We start from the raw sequence: 14653 nt of genomic DNA, 5'->3' as shown, positions 1-14653 counted from the left end.
CCCCCCCACCTCCAACATCCATATTGGAATTCCCATCCAGGCTGTATTACAAGCCGAGATGATGGCTTAATCCCTTGTTAATTAGGGACAACATCTCCAGCAGCTGAGGCTAAAGCAGAGCGCGGCGGAAGGCTCCAGAGACACAAGGGGGCTCTGGCCGAGCTCGCAGCCCAGCCAGGAGCGCCTGGCTTGGGCTCAGAGAGCTGCCAAGGGATGGGGGAGGTGGTGGTGGGGGGGGGGATGTAAGGAGGAGGAGTAGGGGGTGGGGGACCTTGGATGTTCGCTGGATGAGGATTGAAAGGTACTGCTGCCTAATCCCCCACTGATGGCTCTTCTAGACTAATGGAGCCCGGACAACTAGGCAACCGGATGCTCCTGTTGGCCCACTCCACTCCACTTCACTTGGGTCAGGAGCAGTTTGGTTTCACTGCTTGTTTAGTGGGGAGTTTTTGTTAGAGGCCTCCATCATTCAGTTGGCTGGTTAGAATGCCTGAAAAATGCCTTTTTTGGGGAGATTTGTTTGTCAGGTTACAGCTTTTTCAAGGTGGGTGAACTGCGTCCGTGTGTGTTTGTGTGTGTTTGTGTGTTTGTGTGTGTGTGTGTGTGTGTGTGTATGTGTGTGTGTGTTTATGTGTGTGTGTGTTTATGTGAATATTTGTTCATTACCTCATCTGCTCTTCTTGTCAGCTATGGATCATATTAACCAAGGTACACACAAAGCAAAGACAAACACACAAAGTTAATCCCAGTCACAACTGTCTCCACAATGTGTTTTCTTGTGCAAAGACATCTTGTGTAAAACGGTCTTAAGGTAGAATTTGCAGGTAAGTGGTTGAGGAAGAAGCAGTTGTTAAAGAAGATAAGGAAGGGGAGGGTGCAGTGAAGACTCGGCAGCATGAAAGATGAGGGGGATGAAAAGTGCATCTTCTTACGTTTCCTTCCTCGGGCGGCAACAAAAGCCCTTTATTTCTGGACCTGCATTTCCACTGGCAAAGTGTTGAAGTGGATTGTTAGCAGAGTGCATTATAAATGCCCCCCCCCCCACTCCTCCCTGGAAGGCCCAGACTACTGGGGAGCTCCAAACACTAGGTAATTATCCACCACCAAACCGCCTGCTGTTCCACTACCTGTGTGTCCGGCATCACCAGAGAGAAGGATAGATGGGAGGGGTGGGGGGGGGGATGCATGGAAATGGAGAGGGATCAAGGTAGACAGACAGAGAATGTATGTGATTGCATCTGTGTGTAGGGTTAGAGCTAAAGAGAGAGGGAAAACATGGAAATTATACCCGAGATGACTGAGATGGATGGGGAAGAAATGTTTGATGTCCTATTTAAAGGAACAGTACTCACACAATGTCTGACAGGAGGGTATCCATGTCATCTGTCTGAGTCGACACACGAACAGTACTATGGATAGAAAACACACAATGTACGTTACATGCCGAGATATCAAAAGGAAAGAAATATTTACCAGGAACCATGTTTTAAGATAAAAGCTAAAAGCAGCCTATTGGCGATTAACTACCGCTAGTCGTTGTTGTGAATGGGAAAAGGAAAATTGGCAGCTGGAGAATGTAAAAAAACCACAACAAACTAATAAAACAAAACAATAAAACTATACATTACCTGTTAAACTTTTGCATGTGTGTCCAAATGACAGTGCCGTTTCAGTGATGCATAGCAAATTACACTGTAGGCAAGCAATGGATTTGTGGTCAATGCATGCAAAGATCTTACAACATCTACATGTATTTGACCCCCTCAAATACATTCAATTATTTAAAGTCTCTGGGAAAAAAATGAAGCTTGTAAATAGAGCTCGAGGTCCTGAATTTCTTTGGTTCCCAAACTCAAGAATGGACTATCACACTGTCTCTCTCTTATGCACAGAGGGAATGTGAAAGACAACCGTTTATCCCCCTTGTCAGGCTAGTTGTCTATCAGAGCAGAGAATACATCAGCAGTGGTAATAAATACATTGTAGGTTTCAGTTTGTCTCTGAATAAATGCTGCAGCTTCTCAAAACCCAAGTAAAGTTCCCGTGTCTTACTTCTCAACAACGCAACAAAACAAAAAGAGCCGGCGTCAGTTAGAAAAAAATTAGAATGCAGAGAGAGAGAGTATACGAGAGGACGAGAAAGCCAGCCAATCGATTAGAGGTATCGGGAGCTATGGGTCACCTTTGTGATGACAACAGGTCTAGTCATGTCAAGTAGAGTTTGTGAAGCAGCAATGTGAACCCAAACCTCACCAGATCAAATGTACACAATGTAACAAAAACATGAACCTTGGCCCGGACCTTGGTTCTGACTTTCAGGCGTGAAAAGGTCTTTAACATCATTCAGAATATGGTTGTAGACACTGACTGTGAGCTTGTTGAAATATATTTGGAAGCACAAGGAAAGTATGTAAAGTCATGTATACTTGTATACTATACTCATGTATACTAAAGTCATGCGTTTTTTGTCTGCCCCAAGCCTATATCCCCCAGACCGCCTCTCTAAGGCAACAGGTTTCACAGCCTATCTAGTCCATGTGGGAGTGAGTTAGATTTCTTCAATTGTAAAGCACTTTACATGATGCATACTGTAAAAGTAGACTCATAAACATAAGTGACAAAGCACTGGGGTTTCTTTGCATACGTATCTGTCTTTGACTGAATGAAATGGTGCCTGTTTTACAAGCATACGCTGTACGGCTCTTAAACTAAAAAAACACCATTAAAATGAATATATATATACTGAGAGAGAGAGAGAGAGGGGAGAGAAAAAGCCCTCTCACCCTGTTTAAGTGTCTTTATTAGGAGTCAGGGACTGATCACACTGCTAAGTGACCTGCCAAGGTCTCAGAGAAGGGCAGCCGTGGTAATTAGTATGCTCGTTGGTGCAGCGGGGCCGCATTCGGCTTCAGCCAAGATTAGTATGCTTCACTGTGGCAAAGAGGGGTAACGCTAGGCTACACTAGCCATTAGTATGCTCACTTCTCAGCTGAAGATGCTGTGCTAGGCTGTGTCCACTACACTGCCCCATACAGTGAACCCAGCTAAGCCTACTTGGAAAAACCGCATCAATGCCGGTAACCCTCTGTCATTTTGACATTTTGGGCCGTCGGCTTGTTGGCAGTCTTACCAAATCAACCATTCTCACTCTGAAGAGGCAAATACTGATGCTTGGTCTGAGGCCTTCAGCGTAAGGTGACCAGATTTCTCAGACAAAATCCGGGGACATTTTCAGCTCAGAAACGTATTTACCTCCAAAACAAGTAATGTTTTTATTTTTGTAAAACTTAAAACGGGGGCACTAGACCTGGAGCTGTTCTTATTAGGGGCTGAGGGCCCCCCCCCAGTTCTGATCCAAGACCCACCCCTGCTGCTACTTCCTACTCCACTCCACACCTCAAGATAGAAAGTCCTAATATTTCAAGATAAAAAATCCATCCGTATACTTCAAGATAAAAAGTCCTAATATTTCAAGATAGAAAGTCTTAATATTTCAAGATAGAAAGTCCTAATAGTCCTAATATTTCAAGATAGAAAGTCCTTATAGTCCTAATATTTCAAGATAGAAAGTCTCAATATTTCATAATGTTGTAATGTTTACTGAACTACTGACAGCTTTTGCTTTACTGCTCAAGGCTTGTTTCTGCAACAGCTCATTGAGAATCAGATACAACAAAAACTACTGAGGACATATTTTCCTTTGACATTGATGCAGTATTAAACGAGATCGCTGCAATGTAAGTTAATAGGATAATTGTCCAGCTTGTATTTACGTTCATAAAAGTGCTTGTTTAGCTGCTAACAGACTCAGATTAATATTCTAAGTGTCTGACAACATTATGGAAAGGATTTCTAAGGAGGTCGACCTTTCTGTTAAAGATTAAGATCCTTTTTAAAACATAAAAGTCCGCAAAATTGCGTTCGCTAAACGCACCAGACTCCATGTAAATAATCAGTGATTTTAGCATCGTAAAACACGGCTTCTGAAACCTTCTGAAACCGGGGACGTCTGGTCACCCTACTTCAGCGTCTAATACAGATACAAAAATCCCCCTTTTGCGTCTGAATAGAACGCACCGGGCAGAATAGTAGCTCAGCGATAACAGTAGTGAGTAGTATGAAAGACAAAAAATCAGTTTCAGGGGGTTGGTTGGGGTGGTGGATGGGTCAAACAACATAGAACGTTCACCCAGGAGACTGGGGATTTTGTCCAAAGGGACCGCTAGAATCAACACAAACTAAAGGTTCATGTGGCTGCTTTAAATGACATTACTGTCACAGCTAAACTCCCGAAATCCATTTTTCCTTCCTGAGAAAAGAAATGATTTGAGATTTTTATGACCACTGCAGCAGTGTTGGCTGGAGTGTGTTATGGTGCTGAGCCCTCACTCCCCTCAGTGTGCCCTTCCTCCGCAGGGGGCTGGTGGCCACCAGCCATTAATATGCAGCCTGCAGCAGGCCAGCGCCAGGCTCGGCTACGCTAACCATTGTTCCGCCACAATCAAATTAGCCCTGCTGATGAGGCCTGAGCTCTGTGACCTCCACGGGCCCAGTGGCTTTCCAGCCCTCAGAAATGACAAAGAAGATCTGAGAGCTCGGGTCTTCAGGGGACGGCGGGGGCACTCACATACTGATTCCTGATTATGTCGAGTCTGCTTTAATTTATATATTTACCAGGTGGAATATAATTGAGACGAGGTGTTGACTGCAATATGTGAAATAGATCCCCCTCCCAAGAAAGTAACATATGAACTTGGGGGTTGTTGTCTGGCCAAGACAAAGGACTTGTGTGTGCTAGGATGTGTGTTTGTGTGTGTGCGTGTGTGTGTATATATATTTCACAAATGCGTGGTACTTTTATTTAGTCCTTGCAACTATTGCGAACACGTCACGCCTAGACATTGGCAGTCAGCTCACACCCCTTCCCAGATCCATTGAGAGCATCCCTCCCTCCCTCCCTCCCTCCCTTCACCTCTCGTCCACATTTGTCTGATTTAGTGTGATCAGATGTGAGAGCTGACGCCTGCCGCTGTTGTTAATGCACCGTGGGCTCCACATAATAGCAGCTCACACTGCCTATACTCCTACTCCGTTGTGCGGGGACCATGAATCAAGGGGTAACTGGAGTTAAAAAAAAAAAGAAAAAGAGGATGGAAATTAGACATGCAGCATTCTAATATTTACAATCCAAATATAGGCTGATGGAAGTAACCCCTCGATTAACGTTTTGTATCCTCCAGTCCATTCCCTTACCCAGCCCTCATCCTGTGTGAGGCGAAATCAACTGAAATCGAGCAGACTTTGCGAAACAAGACTTTAACGCCAGGGAGTTCTTCCCAAAGGCTGGATGACCTGCCGATTTGATACGGATCAGTGAGGGTTCATCGGGAGAGTGGAGCGCGGAGGAACATGGTAAAGAAATCACAATCAGATTACATAATTACACTTCGGATGACTGCAGATCAGGTGGCAGCTGAATGATCCCGGTGAAGGGGAAAAACGAGAGAAAGGGCTGAAACAGGAAGTTCATGTCCTGTAATTTTCAAACATGTTAAATGTGATACCTTGACAGTTTGATTTTTTTTTTTTTCTTCCCTTCAGCAGGCGGTTAGCACATTGTGGAGGGAAAATTGCCGGCGCTCATACTTATTGGTACTTAACCGAAAATCAGCTTGTTAGAATTGTTAGGATTGCGATCTTTGTCTCCAATAATTGGACAAGTGCCACATGTAGAGGAGGGAATAACAGACAAAATTCCATTGTGTCAAATCCATCACCTGGAGACAAGTTGCTGATTATCCTAACTTCTTTTGTGTGCTCTGCAAAGTTCTGGACAAATTTTTGAGTTATTCTTTGCAGAATTGAAAAAAAACAGTCCTTACTCCCAATTTCCACCGGTTGCGGAATGGCTGCGGATCTGCTCCGGAACAACGGCGGAGTCATTACGTTTCCATTAAAGTCAATGTGTGTTTTTCCACTGACTGCTGAGTAGCTGCGTCCCACAGAAACAAAATAAAACATCCTGTTCATTTTCAAAATAAAATAGAGCGTGGTCACGGTGGTTCATATTTCTCTGCAGTACACCTTGACAACACAACACAGAGTTTTTTCCCCTCTACTCCTCTGGATGGAAACTAAACTGCGGGTTTTGTGGTTCTATTCTACGTGAATTTGCGAGATCTCGTGGGTCTTCGTGACTTCAGCTATCAGTCATGGCCGCAGTCGTTCCAACAAATCTGGACCTGGTGGGTGTGGACAGACGGAGGAGCACGGAGCCGATCCGCAGCCGTTCTGCAACCGGTGGAAATTGGGGGTTACATTTGGTTACTTTCCTTTTTAATGACTGTATCAAGAAGCCCATTAACCTGCCTGATGTTCAACCATTATCTCAGTGATACATTATACCAAATCAGTTTCGCTATTTAAATTAAGAATCAAGAACGAGATCCTTCATCTAACATCCATTCCATACTGGTCACTGACTTAATATATATGAGATATTTTCATGTTGTCCTCGGGTCAAATTTGACCAGTTTTCAGGTTTTTTTTAATCACAAAAAAATGGGCCTTTGAAATAAGCTCTGAAAATGTCAACATTACAAATATCAAATAACATTAGGAAAAAACATCAAAAAAAGCACCCACAACATTGAAAAATTGACAAAAATGGCGGAAAAATTGACAATGCTGTTGGAAAAACGGGAAGACAACACAAGGGTTAAAAGGCTTTTTTAAGATGATGTGTTTGGTGGCAGTTCAGATTCCAGGAGGCTAAACTGACTGTATTTTAATGACTTTAATGACTTCTGGTAATAATCCGAGCTAATACACGCTCATTTCAAAGGCCTTTTGGAAAAGGATCCTTTGTCCCTCCTGCAAGAAACGATGTCAACAATGTTTGAGGGTGGAGGCTGATTGGTTGGTGAGTGACTTCCTGAGGCCGACTTTTTGAGGAGACCTGGCTTACCGCTTGGGGAACACAGCATGAGCACATATGGACAAAGCAAACATGCTTTTGCGATATTAAATTATTTAACAATTGTTAACAATTTAACAAAGTCGCCCTCATGAAATCCAATCGCAGCATGTCTGTCTTGGAACGTAATAGACAGATGGTGAGGAAATAATTATCCCACTCATTTTTGAAACAATGCAATTACCCGTTTAAGCCGACAGGCTACCCCCCCCCACCCCCCCACATCCAACGTCCAAGCTAAATTTTACTACTTTTTTTCTTTTTTTTTTACATAACGCTGCTATTTCATGACTATTTCCTTGGTTTCATTTTAATTGTTAGTCAAGAGCTGCTTCACAGTGAAACAATTAATTAATTAATTGTAAAGTCTCACATTTTCAGACCTTCCTCCACGGCGCTGCGGAGAAGGGTCTGGCTAGTCAACACAACATTCTGGGATGGGAGAAATCATGCCCTGGTTTATCGGCATTTCTTTAAAACAATCACAATTGTCTTGGACGGTGCTAAGGGCCGGACGGAGCCCCGGTGCCGCTGCTAAGTAGCTTTAAAGAATGAACTTGTTTTGGTTGAAAATGTGTACGTCAAAAGGTTGTTTTAATCATATATTTTGAACTGATACAGCCACGATTTTCAACCGCAGAGTAAGATCGGACAATATTTGTCCAGTTTACACCGGCTCACGTGATATGCTTTGTCAGTTGTAGTTCTGCTAAAAACTCCTGATCATCCAGGAGTGCTGATGTCCACGAACAACCAGGTAGTTTCAGAAAGACCTGCAAGTCTTATAATCTATTTGAAGATACATTACATGGTTGGTCTCCCAAAGTAGTGCTGTAACATGATCCGCTTTGGCCTGATCGTGTGCCTCTGCCCTTTACGTCTTTTTGTCGCACAGTCTTTTCTCCTCTCAGTCTCAGCTCACTTTATCTCTCTTTTCTTCCCAGCAGCTGGCTTGAATACTGATGGAGCTCGCTCTGGATCTGATTAAGCCCACCGCTCGGCAGAATCAGACAGTAGACATAAATATCTGGGGGCATCTGAGAGAGAGACGAGTCGGTTAAATAGAACCGAGTGTGGATCTGGTTTCTACCCCTGATGAAAATCGATGCGACTTGACCGGTCGCAGAGTGACTCAACATGTCAGTTCTAAAGAGGCCATTATATCATTAGAACTAATTTCATCTTCCTCTGCTTGTGTCTCCATTGTTAGTTGTTTAGCGAGGATGCGCATGTAGATGATTCACGACTGTCCATTGTCATCATTTTTAACAAGCTTCAGACACCAAAATTGAACTTTCTCTCTAGTGAGCTTTGAAATGCCAAACGTGTGTTATTTCTGTGTGTTTGTGTGTGTGTGTATGTGTGTGTTTTTGTGGAGATTATAATTTTTTTAAATTTACACTTATAAATAAAAGAAGTTAGACTTCAAAAGCTGCCATGAAGGCAACATTTACTGCAGTCATATGCCTAGGAGCCGTAACAACAAGAGTTGTAGCATTAGGAGGAGAAGTCACTGGTATTAGCAGAGAGAACTAAAAGAAGGGCTGGGGGTGACCCCGTTAGTTGAACCTTCTCACTACATTATGTCAATGCACACTTCAAATAGGCATACAATCGAACAAAGTCGGGTCAGAAGAGTGTATTTTGGTGAGATGAAGAACTCTCACAGATGGCTGAGAAATCTGCCAGTGCTGCAAACTTGGAGAGTTGGTTATTTCACAACAGAGTTCTGTATTTCTGTGTTTTTATCCTTGTTTTTTTTTCCTCCGTCAGAAACACCCGCTGCAAATTATCAGCTGATTAAATATGCGTTATCACTCCTACCATAAGTACGGGGCGGTATTGCTCTACTAACCCTACTAGTTGGCTCAGTAGGCCGTTATCATCTACTGCTTAGCGCTGTAAGATAGCGTAAGCAGTGTGTAGAGTGACAATAGTAGACAATTTGTACAACTCAAAGCTATTCTGTGCCCATATTAAGCTCCTTTTCAGGTTCATAATTATATTTTGAGGTTGTACCAGAATAGGTTTACATGGTTTCATTTTCAAAAAACACCATATTTTTTTGTACTGCACATTGCTGCAGACCCTGTTTTCACCCTGTGTGTTTAGGTCTCTGTTTTAGCTCCAGAGTGAGACATCTCACTTCTATGCTATCTTTGTTGGGAGTCACACATGCTCAGTAGCTAGGTAAGATCACATCAGCTAGATATATATTATATTATAATCTCTATATAATAACTCTTTCTCCAGCTTTGGTCAGTCCAAGGCAGGATTAGCTGGGAGACTTCTTCTAGACGAGGGCCACTTGTGGAATACCTGCAGAACAGGGACAGGAAGTAGTTCTTTTGGAGATTATGGTCAGCTAGTGTGTGTTGTAGAAGTGTTTTGCAATTGAGAACGAGCTAGCATGCTAGCGCTAGCATGTCTTACGGTTATCCACCTCGTCTTGGCCAGTGACGTAGAAAGCCGTGCAGACAGCTCACCCAACTGAAGGCAGAGGACATTCAGAAACCTGTGTCTAACTCAAAACACCATGGATAGTTTTTTTCCAAGTTTGTATGCTTGTCGAAGCACCTCAAATCCCAGACGAAGTGATGTTTCCATAATATGGGCACTTTAGAAAGTCCATCGAAGTCCAAAGCTAAGTTTCTGTCCACTTGTCAATCGAATTATCTGAAATTTGGAAAAAAAAACTCATGCAATCAAAGCTGGTGAAAGTGTGTTTCCATTCAACGGCTTTAACGCCATTAAAAAAACCTGTGTCTAATGACGTCACATGCTGTTTAGCGATCAAACTGGTATATCGAATTTTGACATTTGAAGGTGTTTCCGTTCATTTTCGCACTGAATCGCACAACATTCAACAAGGATTTGCTAGTCAAACCAACAATGGATCAACATTGCACAAGTTGTAATAGTGCTTTGTGCCACCTGATAGCGACATGTCAAGCTATAATAAAAAAACAACAACTCTATCAACACATTGCTATGACGATGCAGATGTAACTTGCCTTTTATTTTCCCTCCGGCACTGCTGTGAGACTCTTTTTTTGAGACATACCTCACTGTTTGAGCGCCTTCTATTTACTGGAGAGCTGGACGTCCCATGTCTTGTCGTAACCTTTGTCGGCCACTTTCTTATCGAGTTCCTGATAAATTAAGTTCAGAAAGTCTCTCTTTGTTGACACCCACCATGTGTGCAAATATAGCGAAATGAATTAAAACTTCTTCTTCCTAGTTTCGTGGTGGGTTGGAACCATAAAATGACCAAAAACTTAATTGCAATTCATTATTTATTCAGCAAATAAAAAGGTTTCCATCAGCGTTTATTGCTTAAGCCGTATATGATCAAGATAAAATCTGATGAGACCAAACATATTTCCTTTGAGTCGATGTTCCTGAAATTCCATCAAATTTTACCGTTTCCACAAGGCATTTTTCAATAGATAGATAGATAACATAGCATTGTAAACAGGACTAATTCTTTGGCAGAAAGTAACCTTAACCTACCTTAGTTTTTTTTTTTTCATGTGAGCTTAGTGTTTAAAACATTCTATGGAAATGGAATAGTTACAGTAATGCTTACTGTGATGATACACAGAAATGAATGTCGCTTCTCTCACATCTGTATAGTTTCTTTTACTGAGATATGTATATACTCTATGTCACTCAACTGCAAACAAAACTAAAAAAACTTCATTCACGCCTAATATACAACAATATGTTTCCCTTCAAGAAACGGTGGCGTCTTCCAGAAGGGGAGCTAAAACCACTGTTTCATGTTGTTGAATAATAGAAAGATCTCAGGCCAGCTCTCTCTCATCTTTCAGGCACAGAGGCATGCAAAGCTCCTTCTCTTCTAGCAATGCCCAGATATCTCCACTAGAGGCTCCCTGTTGAGTGTAACACACACTCACTCTTCCTGTGGACACACACGCTCTTCATTCACTCCTCATGCTGTTCCTCCTCAAGCCCACTCCTACAGAACAGGGACCAGGGTGGATTGCTATTTGGCGTTGCAGGGCATTAGCCGCTGATGTCTTAACACTTGTAAATGAACCCTCCGCCCCTCCTAATCTGTCACTTTAATGCACTATAGATTTTATTTCAGCCTCTGTAGTATCACATTCTCAATAATAATCATCAAGCCGCCGCTGTTGTCCCCTCCTGCAGAAATTAAATCTCGGCGCTGAGTGCACAACTAATAAAAGATGTTGCCGGAGGAAATAAAAAAATAAATATGATGAATCATACGCAGCGGGGATTTGTATTCAGATGCGAAAGACAATTACACAAAGAGCTTGAATTTATCAGCCGCTTCGCCTCTCAAAGGCTCAATAACGGGCCACCACCGGCGGGCGCTGGGAGCTGCATGCTCTCGCGCGCACACACACACACACACACACACACACACAACCAACCACTCTCATGGACATCTGTGCAGACCGTGTACAAACAAACATACTTATGCATTTTATGCCTTCATAATCCAAGCATTCACACATTGCCCTTGCACCTTGTAAAATAAAAATATTTCTTTCTGTACAATATGCCTGCATGTGGTTTTTGTGACTGTGTGTGTGCGCGTGTGTTTGTGTGTTATTAATTCTTTTATACTGTAGATTAATACAGCACCTTACTATATGTCAAAATAATCCATCAAGTTAGTTTTACAACTGTGAAGAATTTTACTTTAAATGCCCCTTTTGCAGCTAAGTAGTTCCTTGTACATTAATCTCACAGGACCAAAATTAAAAAAAAACTTAATTTAGGAAATACAACTATTTTTTTTCACATCCTTGTTTGAATTTCCACCACAGATCAGATGTTGTGCGTGCACGCAAAGGAGACATGCAGAAAAGAAAGTGCCACTGTCCAAAGTAGTGACAATCTCTAAGAGTTTTATGGTTATGTATTTACGTTGGCTTGGCTACTGCTCTATTAGCAGCATGCAAAACCTGCGAAAAAACTGTTTTTTGTTTAACGTTTCAGGTTTTTTTAAATACTTGCTTTAAGCATTTAAACAAACTTTTGAGTTTGTAATATTGACAATTGTTAAATTGGTCTAAAAGATTTTCATTTTTACTGTACAGTCGATTGTAAATAACGGTTTAATTAACTAATAATCGTATTGGCCTTCAATGTGAATGGGGTATGTAATTCAGTATTTTTCAAACTTTTTACACCATGTACCACTTCAGAAGATATTAGGCTCTCTGAAGACCACCATCATGGCCCAGTAGCATAGGCCTATACCTTGCTCAATGTACAGACAGTTCACACAGAAGGCAGGTTAATTACCATCAACGATATTTATTGTCAGCAGTGACGCTCTACTTCCTCCTTCCCGCTGCTATAAGTCTAGCATTGCCAGACCTTCCTCCACAGCGCTGCGGAGGAAGGTCTGGCCAGGATGGGAGCAAAACATGCTCTGGTTTATTGGCATTTCTATATCCCTTGTATGGTATTCGGGTCAAATTGACCCTTTTCAAAGTTTCATTTTACAAGAAGAAAAATGGTCCAAATACATATTTATTACTTGAAAATCAACGGCCTTACCTTTTGTTCTGTGATAAACATGTATTCCTGACTCAATTCTGAAAATTATTCTGGATATGACCACTTATGTTTTTTTCCATAGTGGATTTTTAACATGAATTATAACATTATAAAAAAGGAACCACACTTCTAGTAGAGACTGATTGCATTCTCTAAACATATGTTATCTCAATTGTTTGAAATTGAGATAAAGACAATATTTCAATAGACTATAAAGTAAAATTTGATTTCAGAATTGTTTTTAAAACCACAAATAAGTCACGGGTCAATATTACCTGAAGCATACGAGAGGGTCCCGAAAGTGAAGACAATACAAGGGTTAAACCAATCACAACCGTGTTGGGCGGTGCAAAGCGCCAGACGGAGCCACGGTGCCGCTACTAGATAGTCTCGGCTAGGAACTTGTTTTGGTGGAACGTGTGTACGTTCAAAAGTTGTTTTAGCCGTGCAACAGAAAACTGCGATTGGACAGATAGTCTAGCAAGAACGCCAACACAATGGAAGAGGAAGGGGACAGAAGTGAAACGTTGTGGATATAGACTAGTTTATTCCTAAAAACACAATTTAGTGGTGACAGCCACGCTGTACTTCCTACCCGCTACAACTGAATCCAAATTTGATGTAAGACGTGTCATATTTCCTTAATATTTTGCATCGTTTGCTGCTAGCAGGTGTTTAAGTAGCGACTAGGACTTGTGCTCCTCCTAATAGTTCAAGTTTAAAGCCACAATCGCAATGTTTTTTGTCTGCTTACTGCTCTTGCCATCACAGCTCAGAACTAATTACGGAAGTATGTACACTCTGCTCTTGAACTCTGTAAATCATAGTGTGGTCTAGACCTAATCTATCTGGAAAGTGTTGTGAGGTAACTGCTGCTATGATTTGACACTGTAAATTAAATGGAATTGAGTCAAAGATGTACGTGAATTTTTCCCACTCCAAAGTAGGCAGAAGAAATACTACATCATGTAGTGGTGACTTAGTGTTGTGATTTTTTTTCTTAACACTATTGTTGTTGTTTTTTTTACAAATGTATTGTTCTTGTAGTGTTGTCTTCATGTTGTGGTCCTTGTTTTCAGAGTGGCTTTTATTGTTGCTCTTGAGGGCGAGTTTTAATACTGTGAAATTTGATCGTTATTGTCACTCCCCAATGTGAGTCAGGGGCAGATCTGAGTCCCGCGTGCATCACCTCGAGTGAAGAGTGAAGCATGCAAGATGCTAAGGAGAAGCTTCTGTATGTCAATACAGTAAAAAATGGACGTACCTAACAAACGCAGGCAATTGAATGGTATTTTGAGCTAACGTTAGTAATCAAACAACCATAGCTAGCTAAAATGTTTCTGAAACGTTATGCCTTAAACCATCTGAGCATGTGCCACTCACATCTACACTTGACTTACATCAGGCAGTGACAGTTGTCCTTCACGTTTGTTTTAGTGTTTTTATACTCCAATATTAGTTTTTTTTGCCCAGGGACGGCAGATTTGCCTGTAGCTAACTCTGGTACGGCTAAGGAGCTGTGCATTGTCCTCTTGTAAAAAAATGAATTAAATTTCCCTAGAAATTGAAATAACTTTTTTAAGTCTTAACATTTAAGTCCTGAGTCCTTTATGTGCAAAACCTTACTTTGTAGGCCACCTTTTCCTTGTTGAGCAACACAGTGGAGTGTGATGTGATGTGAGAACAACCAGCTTCCCCACTCGGCAACCGCTGCTGGACAAACGTCTCTGCGGATAGCTCACACCTAACCCCTTGTCATCTTTCTCCTCTCCTTGCCGGCTCCTCCTCCCCTCCCCTCTCTCCTCCTGGCCTCTTCCACCCCTCTTTCCTCTCCTCTGCCTGGCTAGTTGACAGGCAGAGCCAGTGGGGGTCAACGCCTCCATTTCCCAGGGATTTGAAAAGGTGCAGCTCCGGAGTTGAAAGCCCCACGCCCCAGCGACTCCCTGACTCGCCCCTGGCGAGAAGCGGGTAAAGTGCGGGGGTGGGGGAGTGTGGGTGGTTCTGCTGCAGGCCTGGACCCTGCGCTCCTTCCTGCACTGAGACCAGGCCAGACACAGCCTGCCAGGCGCTGACTCGACCTCCTCAAACTGATGTGGCACAAGCTGGCAGAGTGGT

At 42.3% G+C, this 14653-nt stretch overlaps 1 long non-coding RNA gene across 1 annotated transcript in view; it reads left to right on the top strand.

Moving 5' to 3' along the window:
• The first annotated feature begins 604 nt into the window (after positions 1-604).
• The window catches only part of LOC116697188 (uncharacterized), a 16278-nt gene continuing 2229 nt past the window's right edge, over positions 605-14653 (top strand). The window contains exons 1-2 of the long non-coding RNA XR_004333953.1: positions 605-615; positions 7382-7385. This is a non-coding gene — a long non-coding RNA (uncharacterized LOC116697188). The remainder of the gene's footprint in view (positions 616-7381; positions 7386-14653) is intronic.

The sequence above is a fragment of the Etheostoma spectabile genome, chromosome 10 (assembly GCF_008692095.1).
Source record: "Etheostoma spectabile isolate EspeVRDwgs_2016 chromosome 10, UIUC_Espe_1.0, whole genome shotgun sequence".
Classification (NCBI taxonomy): domain Eukaryota; kingdom Metazoa; phylum Chordata; class Actinopteri; order Perciformes; family Percidae; genus Etheostoma; species Etheostoma spectabile.
Note: the sequence above shows the minus strand (reverse complement) of the source record. Positions and strands in the feature narration are given on the sequence as shown.